General features: G+C 42.8%; 1 long non-coding RNA gene across 1 annotated transcript; it reads left to right on the top strand.

Moving 5' to 3' along the window:
* Positions 1 to 842: 842 nt before the first annotated feature.
* Positions 843 to 10,769, top strand: LOC142740601 (uncharacterized). Its single transcript, XR_012880809.1, has 5 exons — positions 843 to 1,095; positions 8,342 to 8,408; positions 9,227 to 9,291; positions 9,738 to 9,869; positions 10,703 to 10,769. It is a non-coding gene; the product is annotated as an uncharacterized LOC142740601 (long non-coding RNA).
* The last annotated feature ends 478 nt before the right edge of the window (positions 10,770 to 11,247 follow it).

Below are 11,247 nucleotides of genomic sequence, written 5' to 3'. Positions count from 1 at the left end.
TAGTAACAGATTACACGTTTCATACATTACATGTTCTTAGTCGTAGCCCCTATAACCACACATGTATCTTTCTTCCATGTTTATAAACAGCAGTCCCATGTAACGCCTATATCCAGTGTATGCACAGACAGTCTATCCAGGCAGTAGGAGATAATTAGATGATGTAACAGATACTGCAGCCGCTTATGATGTCACTGATGATGTCATAGAGAGTACTAGCCGTTAGGTTCTATGCGCAGCTGGATTACATATTTTTTACAATTTCTGCCAATGACGTCTGGACCGGGACTGTGATTGACTGTGTGATTGACAGGTAAGATGCAGCATTTTATCATTAATTCTACATGTTACTGGACACATGAAATATATACGCTCTAGAATTCTCATATAAGGCCAGATTCAGACTGGACATTACTGCAGCAATTTCTAACCACACCAACACCTCACCACAACTATATGATTGTAGAAGGATTTTTTTCTGGTGATTGTCGGGGGTTGTTTTTTTTTTTTAGACAAACAGTTCAAGTTCCAGTAAAATGTTTCTATTAATGCAAGTAACAACTGAACATTTTACATTCAGATTTCAAGGTTTCATATTTTCTCATTAAAGGTACAACTCAGAGTATGTTCACATGGCCTATTTTCATGGCCATAAACGCCCCGAAAAACATCTAAAACTACAGAGGCTGAACGCCTCCAAACATCTGCGCTTTGATTTCAATGGGAAAAACGGGGATTTGTTCCGATAAGGCGTTTTTTACGTGGCCGTTTAAAAAAAAAACTGTAGAAGGATTTTTTTCTGGTGATTGTCAGGAGTTGGGGTTGTTTTTTTTTAGACAAACAGTTCAAGTTCCAGGGCGGAGTCTGACCGCTGAGACTAATGGCTGCTTGATCTCTGCTCTCCTGCATCGTAGCAGCTCAAATCAGCTCATAGCGACACTATCTCCTCCATTGTCCGACTAAGATACCTGCTGGGGTTTGAGGCTGGACCGGAGCATACATTGGGAAGTTTCCCCACAAGTTTACTCACTGTGCCGGGATCTCAAACTTGACTCTTCTTCCAGCGACGCCATCCACAAGACGATCTGCCACGAGGTGAGAGGAAACACTAGCCAGGTCCTGCTCTCTCCTAGGCTGTGCTCGTCTGCCTGCCGCCTGTCAGCTGCTTAGAGATCGCAGCCTCTGTGTCTCCCTCTGTGTCTCCCTCTGTGTCTCCCTCTGCAGAGGGCTCTCCTCAGTGCTGTAGTGAGGACTGTTATCTAGCTGCACTGTGCACAGAAGCTGCCTCTCGCCCATCCCCCCTCTGGCTCAAGTTACATAGAGCAGGGACGCCAAGACTGCTGTAGATAAATCTGTCAGGTTCCACTTATCTCACCTCCTGCTGGGTTCTCCACAGCCTGTGAAGGGGTGAGTGACTCATTTTATCTTCTGGGGGAAGTTGCCTGGTTTTCTCCAGCTCCAGGAGCTAACATAGCTCAGCACAAGAGGTGTCAAGGTGGGAATACAATCGGAATTAGCAGTATCTACTGACACGACCCCTCCTTTTGGTGAAGTTCTTTCTAGCTTCTTCACAGTCAGCTACCATGGCAAAAAAGAGGGGGAAATCGACTGCTCCCAGAAAAATGACAGAATTTTTCGGCTCTTCAGCCCCTGATTTGGAGGAATCTTCATCTTCACCGTTACATAATGTGGAGATGCCTTCCCCATTGAGTTTACAAGCCCAGTCTTCAGTCGCTCAGGTCCTCCCGGGGGCGCCTGATCCGAACCCAGATGGACAGAAACGTAGAGTTGCTGCCTCTTCCCCGGCTTCTCCCAAATCCATGGAACCTGCACAAAAAAAAAGCAGTCCCGAGGGGGACACATCATTGTCCTCGACCCTTTTAAACCCGCAATATGATATAGCTCTCTTTCCATCATCTGGAGAACCCATTACGGTGGATACCCTCAAGGATATGCTCGTTCTTCTGCAAAATGGGATTACCACTAGTATGTCTTCCATGATCCGCAAGTTGCAATCTAACGTGAATATTCTAGGTGAAAGAACGGATCACTTGGAAAGAAAGATGGAAGAATATTCTGCTGCCCATAACGAACTGATTGATGCACACCTTGCTTTGGCTGACGATGTAAAGTGGCTTAAGACCAAAACTACGGACGCGGAGGACAGATCACGGAGGAACAATTTAAAAATACGGGGCATCTCGGAGGAGGTCCCTCCATCGGATCTTGCAAAATATATCAAATTATTGTTTCTCTCCATAGTGCCAACGCTCTCAGAACTGGACTTGACAATAGATCGTGCTCATAGGCTGCCTAAGTCCAAACAAGCTCTGGACTCGGCCCCTAGAGACTCTCTGGTTAGAGTTCACTTTTATCATATTAAGGAACTTATTATGTTCACATCCAGGAAACTCGGCCGTTTTTCTACTCCGTATTCCTCCATTTCCATATTTCCGGATTTGTCTGCCGCCACGTTGCAAGCACGCAGGATTCTCCAACCAGTTACCAAGCCTCTACGGGACAACAATATCAAGTACCGCTGGGGATTCCCCACCAAACTAATAATTTCTTATAAAGGCTCATCCCATGTCGTCCCCTCGGTGGAGGAGGGCATGTCTTTGCTGCAAAAATGGCATATCCTTCATCCGGGATACGACCCGCCACCTGAGGGTCGTTCTCCACCTAGACTTTCTCCTGACTGGCTTCCTGCTAAACCTAGACGATCCCCCACATGAAGGGTGGTAAGATGCCGATATTGATTTTGCACTCACCCATATTGTATTCTGATACAAGATAGTGTCCATTATTTTCTTGTTGGTTTTTTTTTGTATTACGCTTTTTGGACATCCATGTTTTTCCTACCAAAAATTTGGTGTCCTGTCTCCCCCCCGGAGTCCATAGTGCGCATACGCGCTGTATCTACTGTTGCATGTGTTAATGCTGATATGTTATTGTTATGTTGCTTTTGTTCCTGGTTCTATACTGTGACTGCTGCAACTCTCTCTCACATAGTAAAATGTCTGCAATACTGTTGTTGTAACTCTGATCTGTGTGTCCCTATATGCTCCACCGTGCTGACACTGAGCCATCTTTCATGTCGTAGCTTTATTTGGAACGCTAATGGTTCTGAAAATATCATCTATTAACGTTAAGGGGCTAAACAGCCCCTTCAAGCGTAGTATGTTTTGGCGGGAGGCTAAAGGGTTGAATTGTGATGTTGTTCTTGCTCAGGAGACACATTTCCATATAGATAAAACTCCCCAATTTACACATAAACGATTTCCACATGTTTTCATGGCCTCATGTCCAGCTAAGCGTAAAGGTGTTCTCATTGCTATCAGAGACTCAGTGGCGTTTACCCTTAAGTCTACTCTTCTGGATCCTCAGGGTCGTTTCCTAGGCATAAATTGTGAAATCAACAATATTTTGTACACATTTTTCAATGTTTACCTCCCCAATAAGCGACAAGGCCCCTACTTTAGATCCCTGCTCCCTAAAATTAAGTCATTTGCTCAGGGCCTTCTAATTATAGGGGGTGATTTCAATTTAGTGCTTGACTCCGCTTTGGACACTACCTCATGTTTAAGAAGCCCCCCACTAATTGCTCCACTTCTACATGACGAGGGCTTGTATGATGTTTGGAGGTGTCAGCACGGTGGAGAAAGGGATTATACTTTTTTCTCTGCCCCTCATAAATCCTACTCTAGGATTGACCTTTTCTTGGTTTCTAACAGGGCCCTTATCCAGTCCCAGTCTTCCGCCATAGGCACCATTACCTGGTCAGACCACGCACCCATATCATTGTCCCTGCAAGAATCTTTCACTTCTCCTCCTCCTTCTCAATGGAGATTGAATGATTACATCCTCCAACACCCTGATCACAAACAATCCTTGAAAACCGATTTGTCCAATTTTTTTCTAGATAATGTGGGGTCGGTTCAGAACCCTCATACCTTATGGAATGCCCATAAGGCATTCATGCGCGGTATGCTTATTAAAGCAGGTTCAGCTGCAAAAAGGAAAAGGGAAAAAGAAATTTATGACTTGTGCTCCTCAATAACGGACTTGGAATCCAAGAATAAAGCATCTCCTAACCCAATTCTCATTTCGGAACTCCGTAGTCTTAGGTTACAGCTCCAATCGTTACTTACCTCCCAGTATGATAGAACCCTTAAAAAGCTACAACTTCAGTCCTATGTCCATAATAATAGGGTGGGAGCACTACTTGCTAAAAAAATTAGACAGATATCATCTAGATCCCGTATAGCGTTTCTGAAGGATGCCCAAAATAATAAGATTCTTGACCCTAGATTAATCGCTAAACAATTTCACTCATACTATTCCTCCCTTTATAATCTTAATCTCGACGACAACCTGACACAGCCAACTAATACAGGTATACAATCATTTCTAAATTCCATTTCCCTCCCTACGCTTTCCTCGGAACAGGTGGAGAAATTATCTTCCCCCTTTACTAGCCAGGAAGTCTCTAAATGTATTTCCTCCCTCAAACCACATAAGGCCCCGGGTCCTGATGGGTACTCCAACTCATACTATAAATACTATTCGTCTATATTAACTCCACATTTAGTTCAGGTGTTTAATAGGGCCAGGATAGATGGAAACTTCCCAAAAGAAATGCTCGCTGCCACCATAGTGACTTTACCGAAACCAGGAAAGGATCCGATAACCCCTGCTAATTTCTGCCCTATTTCTCTCCTAAACTCGGATCTCAAAATTTATGGGAAATTATTGGCTGATAGGCTTCTACATGTCATTCCACATCTAATTAATCCTGACCAAGTTGGTTTTGTGTCTGGTAGGCAGGCCCCTGATGGGACCCGAAGATTTTTGAACCTAATTCAAAAGGTGGAGGCCTCTCAGACGCCTTCTCTACTTCTCGCTTTGGATGCGGAGAAGGCATTTGACAGGGTCCACTGGGGCTATTTGTCACAAATATTAGATAAATTTGGCTTTAGTGGGGGTATTAAATCGGCTATATTGGCTCTTTACTCCTCACCATCGGCTAGGGTTTTGTCCTCAGGCTTTCTTTCCGATACCTTTAACATCACCAACGGGACTCGTCAGGGGTGTCCTTTATCCCCGATAATTTTTGCTATGGTCATGGAGCCTCTGGCCGAAAAAATTCGTTCAACTGCAAGTATTCATGGTATTCAGGTAAACCAATATACACACAAAATAGGTTTATATGCTGACGATGTCCTTATATCTTGCACGCAGCCCCTCTCTTCCTTGCCGTCATTGCAACTAGTTCTCGCAGAATTCGGCAAAATCTCATATTATAAAGTTAATGACACCAAATCTCAAATCCTGAACATTGGTATAGATCAAGCGACCTGTACGTTACTTGCTTCTCAATTACCATATTCATGGCAGGACGGCTCCCTGACATATTTGGGTATATCCTTGACGAGTCCCAGCTCTCAAATGTATGCTAGGAACTATCTTCCCCTTCTTCCCAAGATATCTCATCTTCTGGGCACCTTTTCTAAACCTATGATCTCCTGGGCTGGTCGTACGGCTATTGTTAAAATGATGATACTTCCTATTATTTTGTATGTTTTCCGGGCAGTTGTTATACTTGTTCCTGTCACCTTTTTACAAAAGTTGCAACGTTTACTTACAAATTTTATTTGGGCGGGCAGAAAGCCTAGGATTCGCGCCTCCACCATGGTTCGACCTTGTTCTGGTGGAGGGATGGGGGTCCCAGATGTGAGGAAATACTATGTCGCTTCCATTCTCTCCCATCTTCGACATTGGTGGAATAATAACTCAGATCTAAGGTGGGTTGCCATTGAAAGAGATCTAGCCAGGGTACCTCTCATATCATTGTTACGCTCCAGTGAACAGAACCCAATGAGTTTCTCAACCCGCTTCTCTACAATAGCTGCTTCTATGGCAGCTTGGAAATTTCTGCACAAATGTACACCTATCGAGGATTACAAATTGTTGAAATTTTTACCGCTCAAATACCTATCCATTAAGATTCCGGACATATCCTTCCAAGGATGGGAAGAAGTGGGCATCTCCCAGATAAATCTTCTCCTGGACTCCACAGGTCTCGTTTCTTTCCAACATCTCAGGAATACATATGGCATCGCGAATCGGGACTTTTATAAATTCCTCCAGATCCGACATCTTTTACAGTCCTGGTCTCCTGACTCTCCGACTATTCCCAAAGCAGCCTTCGATTACTATAACAGCTCAGCCCATCAACTAAAAGGTATTTCCTTTTTTTATACTGCTCTCCATAGACCTCAACTCTCTTTGAAACCTGGTCATTTTTTGGTGTGGGAAGAGGAGCTCAATACTACTGTCTCAATGGAAGAATGGATGCAGGCCATCAGAGGCTCAAAACAAGCCTCTCATAGTTCATCACATTGGGAAACTGCTTTAAAAATTATGATGAGATGGTATAAAACGCCTGCACAAATCTCCAGGTTTAACCCATCCTATTCTCCACTATGTTGGCGTAACTGTGGTGAGAGGGGCGATTTCCTTCATGCTTGGTGGAGTTGCCCGCGGTTATCTGAATTTTGGAAGGTGTCTTTTTCCTTAATATCTAATGTTACTCGCTGCACAATCCTCCCGTCTCCGGCTCTAGCTCTATGCTTCATAGGCATTATGGACATCCCGCAATCCATGAGGACGATTGTGGGACATATAATAATGGCGACTAGAATTATAATAGCTAGATCCTGGAAGTCCCCGTCACCTCTGGTTCTTCAGGAACTCACTAACCAGGTGCGCTTGGATTGGTTAATGGAAAAAATGTTGGCAATACGAACCTTCCGATACTCTGCCTTTGCCTTACGTTGGTCTCTTTGGTCAGACTTTGTAGACCAACTTCCTGATATACGCTCGCAAGCTCCTGTGGTATCTGTCTGCTGAGATATTTCCATTATATTTGTTTTTCGATTCTGGGAAGTATAGTTTCTGTATCTCTGCATATAGGATTTAGACCTAATAATGTTTGCACATTCTGTTAGCCATAATATCTGTTTGACACTCAATAGATATGTATAACATTTACACTCCTTTTCTCTTCAGCAGTCACGGTTTCCTTTTTACTGTCTGTTTGTTTCTTATTGTTCTTCTGTAATTCTGTACTAATGATGTACCTCATTATCCTTTGGATTAAGGGTGTGAGGATTGTTGTAAATGCTCATGTTTTGTTTTTTTTCTCAAAAAATAAAAACTTTAATTGGAAAAAAAAACAGTTCAAGTTCCAGTAAAATGTTTCTATTAATGCAAATAACAACTGAACATTTTACATTCAGATTTCAAGGTTTCATATGTTCTCATTAAAGTTACAACTCAGTACAACAGAGTATGTTCACACAGCCTATTTTCAGCCGTTTTCCTGGCCGTAAGCACCCCGAAAAACAGCCGAAAATACGGAGGCTGGACGCCTCCAAACATCTGCCCATTGATTTCAATGGGAAAAAAAGTTTTTTTTTCCGATGGTGCATTTTACGTGGGCGTTTGATAAAGCGGTACATAAAAAACACCCTGTAAAAAGAAGTGCATTTCACTCCTTCGGCCATTTTTGGAGCCGTTTTTCATTGTCTCAATAGAAAAACAGCTCCAAGAACGTTGGTAAAAACGCCTCAAAAAATGTTTGTGGTTTCAAAAATGGCTGAAAATCAGAGGCTGTTTTCCCTTGAAAAGAGCTCTGTATTTTAGAGACATTTTTTAGTTAAGTGTGTGAACATACCCTTACCATTGTCTGAGAATTGCAGCTGTCAGTAATGTGGAATGTGACTTCTCAGTCGTTTTCAATATGATGTCTAATTTAATTTAATTAAATAGTCTTAAAAAGCTACCGTATATTATCCTAATAAGGCTCAGCAGTAGCCAGGGCCGGCCTTAGGGGTGTGCGACCTGTGCCATTACATAGGGCGCATCCCTCCAGCAGGTGGAACGGGGCGCTGCGCTGGCTCCCTTCCACTGCTTGTGTTTTAGAAGCGGCCGGGCAACTCAGCAGCTGCCTTTCCGCCTGGGTGCTTCTCTCACTGACATCGCGTTTCTAGCAGCGAAAATCGGGATTCCTCTAGGAGATGGGGGCATTGGGGATTGGCATTTGTAAATTGCCCACATTGTGACCCCCCCTAATGTCAGTCATGGACACCTGGGCCTGGGTGTGACTGCAATCTCTTCACCCCTATAGTTATGTTCCCTGGGTTTACACTAACATTACAAAATGTTTTCAATGTCTGACTCGTCCTGTGATAGAAAATGAAAGGTGTGAAAGTAAATATATTATTATTCATTCTAAATATGGGGTTATTTTATGTTTATTCCATTATGTATTTTACAGACATTTATGACATCTGAATATGTGGCACCAGTGACAGCCGACATGCTAGGACATACACTGTATATATGTAAGTATTATAGCAAATGACAACCTATAGAAATTCTATAATCTGATGTCATCCAGAATGTTCCTATAGAGCACATGACAAGACTGTGGGAACAAATTCCCCAATGTTGTTCATCCAGGGCCTGTCTTAGGGGTGTGAGACCTGTGTGGTTACACTGGGTGCATCACCTGTCACTAATAAATGGGGCGCCACTGGTCTTGATGTCTGGGGCACCCATTGCTTGAACAGTCAATCCCACTCTTCATGTAAAAAAAGTAAAGGGCACTGCTCAGGATGCAGATACAATTCCTTGATAATGGATTACATTACAGTGTGGCAGACAATACTTGTCTGGCGGTGTTATTTGGGCACTGCATGATTGCAGTATTTGAGTACTATATTCTACGCCATAAAGCTGAATTCAGACGCTGCAGATTTGCTGCGCGGCAAAATTCACAAGTGTTACAGGTGAATAGTTACAGTCTCAAAAACTCATCCACATGTGGCAAAAGTAAACGCTGGGAATTTTGCTGCAGCTTTATATTATTATTATTATTATAGAAATGCTCCATAAAGAAGATATTATGGTATTAGTAATATATAAGGGACTTGTTATTTATGTAATTTCCTAATACACATTTGGCTTATGGGGGAGCACACAGCGCACACAGAGTGTCTACATTACCAGTACTGCAGTCTGTGCGCCACCATACAGGTCCGTCCACATGAAGTTGCTGTGTACATGAGCCCTAGTGTACATTTCCTTCATTGTTGGGTGGTCTATACTGAGCACACGTCTGTCTGGAGAAATAAAACTACACAATTATTGTTTTTTCCAGAACACCTTAAGATCGGCTGCCTGCTGCCAGGGGGACTCTCTGAAGCAATATTTCATCTATGCAAGGTGCGTCTCTTATTAGTTACTATATGCAGTATCCACCAATACCCTCCACAGTTAGAATGACACTTTTTGTATGTCCTGGGTCAGAATGCCCCTTTTGTATGGCCCCACAGTAATGAAGCCACCTTTTCTAAGCCCCGACTCAGTCCTTTTATCCCCCATATTAATAGTGCCCCCTTTGCTCCTATAAAATAAAAAATTATAATCACCTAATAGACGACCAACCGGGTCAGACATTTCGCTTCCTCCCTGCACCGTTATTGTTTGTCCAATTTCAGGGGCGTATGGAGCCCCAGAGCTGTGGGCCACCCCAAATCCCTGGACCCCAGCCGGTCATCCTATTTACCCCTTTGGTAATTTTACACTGGTTGGGGACTGGACTCTGTTCTAGATAGAAATGTTGCCATTGATTGAGATTTGTCCTAATACATTGTCTTTCTTTCTCCTAGAATTAATTCCTCATAAGAGTTAATGATAACCACACGTCCCAGGAGGGCAGATCAAAGATTAAGCAGAGCCCTCCACCTCACATCACATAACGTTCTACATTCAGTCGGATGTATTCAGTAGGAGAGTCCAAGGTCAGTGTATTTTATTAACTGCATCTCTAAATGATCACATAGTGTGTATTACTGGTCAATACTGAAGAGGGCACTACCACCATAGATGGCCTGGGCACCCTCAACTTACACTGCCGATCCGGCATTCAGGGCCCAAACCTATAATATAAAAAAAACAGAAAGATACAATCCCTAGTTTATTGACTGGGTGATGTTATTTGGGCACTGTATGATTAAATTATTTGGACACTACATGGTGCATCATAAGGGGGAGGACGTCACAGATACTGCACATGTCACCAATAAACCTAAGGCCGGCCCTGGATGTGACACAATAGCTGCCACGTGACATGCCATCCACACGGACATGACCGCTGTGGCCTAGCAACTAAAGACAACAGAACCACCAGCGCAGGAGCCACAGGGAATTAAAAAAATGAGTAGGGACAATTTGTTATTTTTAGCCATATGCGGCTTAGACTAAGGTTTATGAAACTGTCAGAAAACCCCTTTAATAATTATTTTGTCTGTTGAATCCAGAAATCCAATTTACCATTTCCTACTCTCTCTGCTCCAGTCCAAAAGACTCCACAAAAGACAAATTAGAAGTTTTCCATTAAGGATAAGATTATATAGAAGAATAACAATAAGCTCCTGGTCCCTGATACGAAATCTATACCAGGGTCCTCCAACTATTATGTGCCATTATACTGCTGGTGTTATTTGTGTGGCAGAGGGGCATTGGACTCGCCCTGTGATAGAAAATGAAATGTGTGAAAGTAAATATATTATTATTCATGATAGATATGGGGTTATTTTATGTATGTGCATTAAACCCATTATGTATTTTACAGACATTTATAACATCTGAATATGTGGCACCAGTGACAGCCGACATGCTAGGAGAACCACTGTATATATTATGTAAGTATTATATCAAATAACAACCTATAGAAATTCTATAATGTGATGTCATCCAGAATGTTCCTATAGACACATGACAAGACTGTGGGAACAATCTCCCTGATGTTTTCAATAGGCTGAACATATATTTGTTGATATGATGAACCATACTAAGCGCACGTCATAATATCTTCACAGTTTATACTTTTTGTTCCAGAATTTCTTGAGATCGGCTGCCTGCTGCCAGGGGGACTCTCTGAAGTAATATTTCATCTATATGCGGTATGTCCATCATTAGTTACTATATACAGTATCCACCAGTAGCTCTGTACATTGAAAAAGTAATGAGCGGGCAAAATGCCAAGAAAGGCGTAGCAGTGGGGAACCTTGGATAGTTGGTAGGAATAGGCATAATGTAAGTTAGGGGTATCTTTGTCCAAAATGCTGGCCACATGGCTCGGTTTGGGACTGAACGTAGGTGTAAGGTAATTGGGTG

This window comes from Rhinoderma darwinii, chromosome 2 (assembly GCF_050947455.1).
Source record: "Rhinoderma darwinii isolate aRhiDar2 chromosome 2, aRhiDar2.hap1, whole genome shotgun sequence".
NCBI lineage: Eukaryota > Metazoa > Chordata > Amphibia > Anura > Rhinodermatidae > Rhinoderma > Rhinoderma darwinii.
This window is presented reverse-complemented; position numbering and strand designations above follow the sequence as displayed.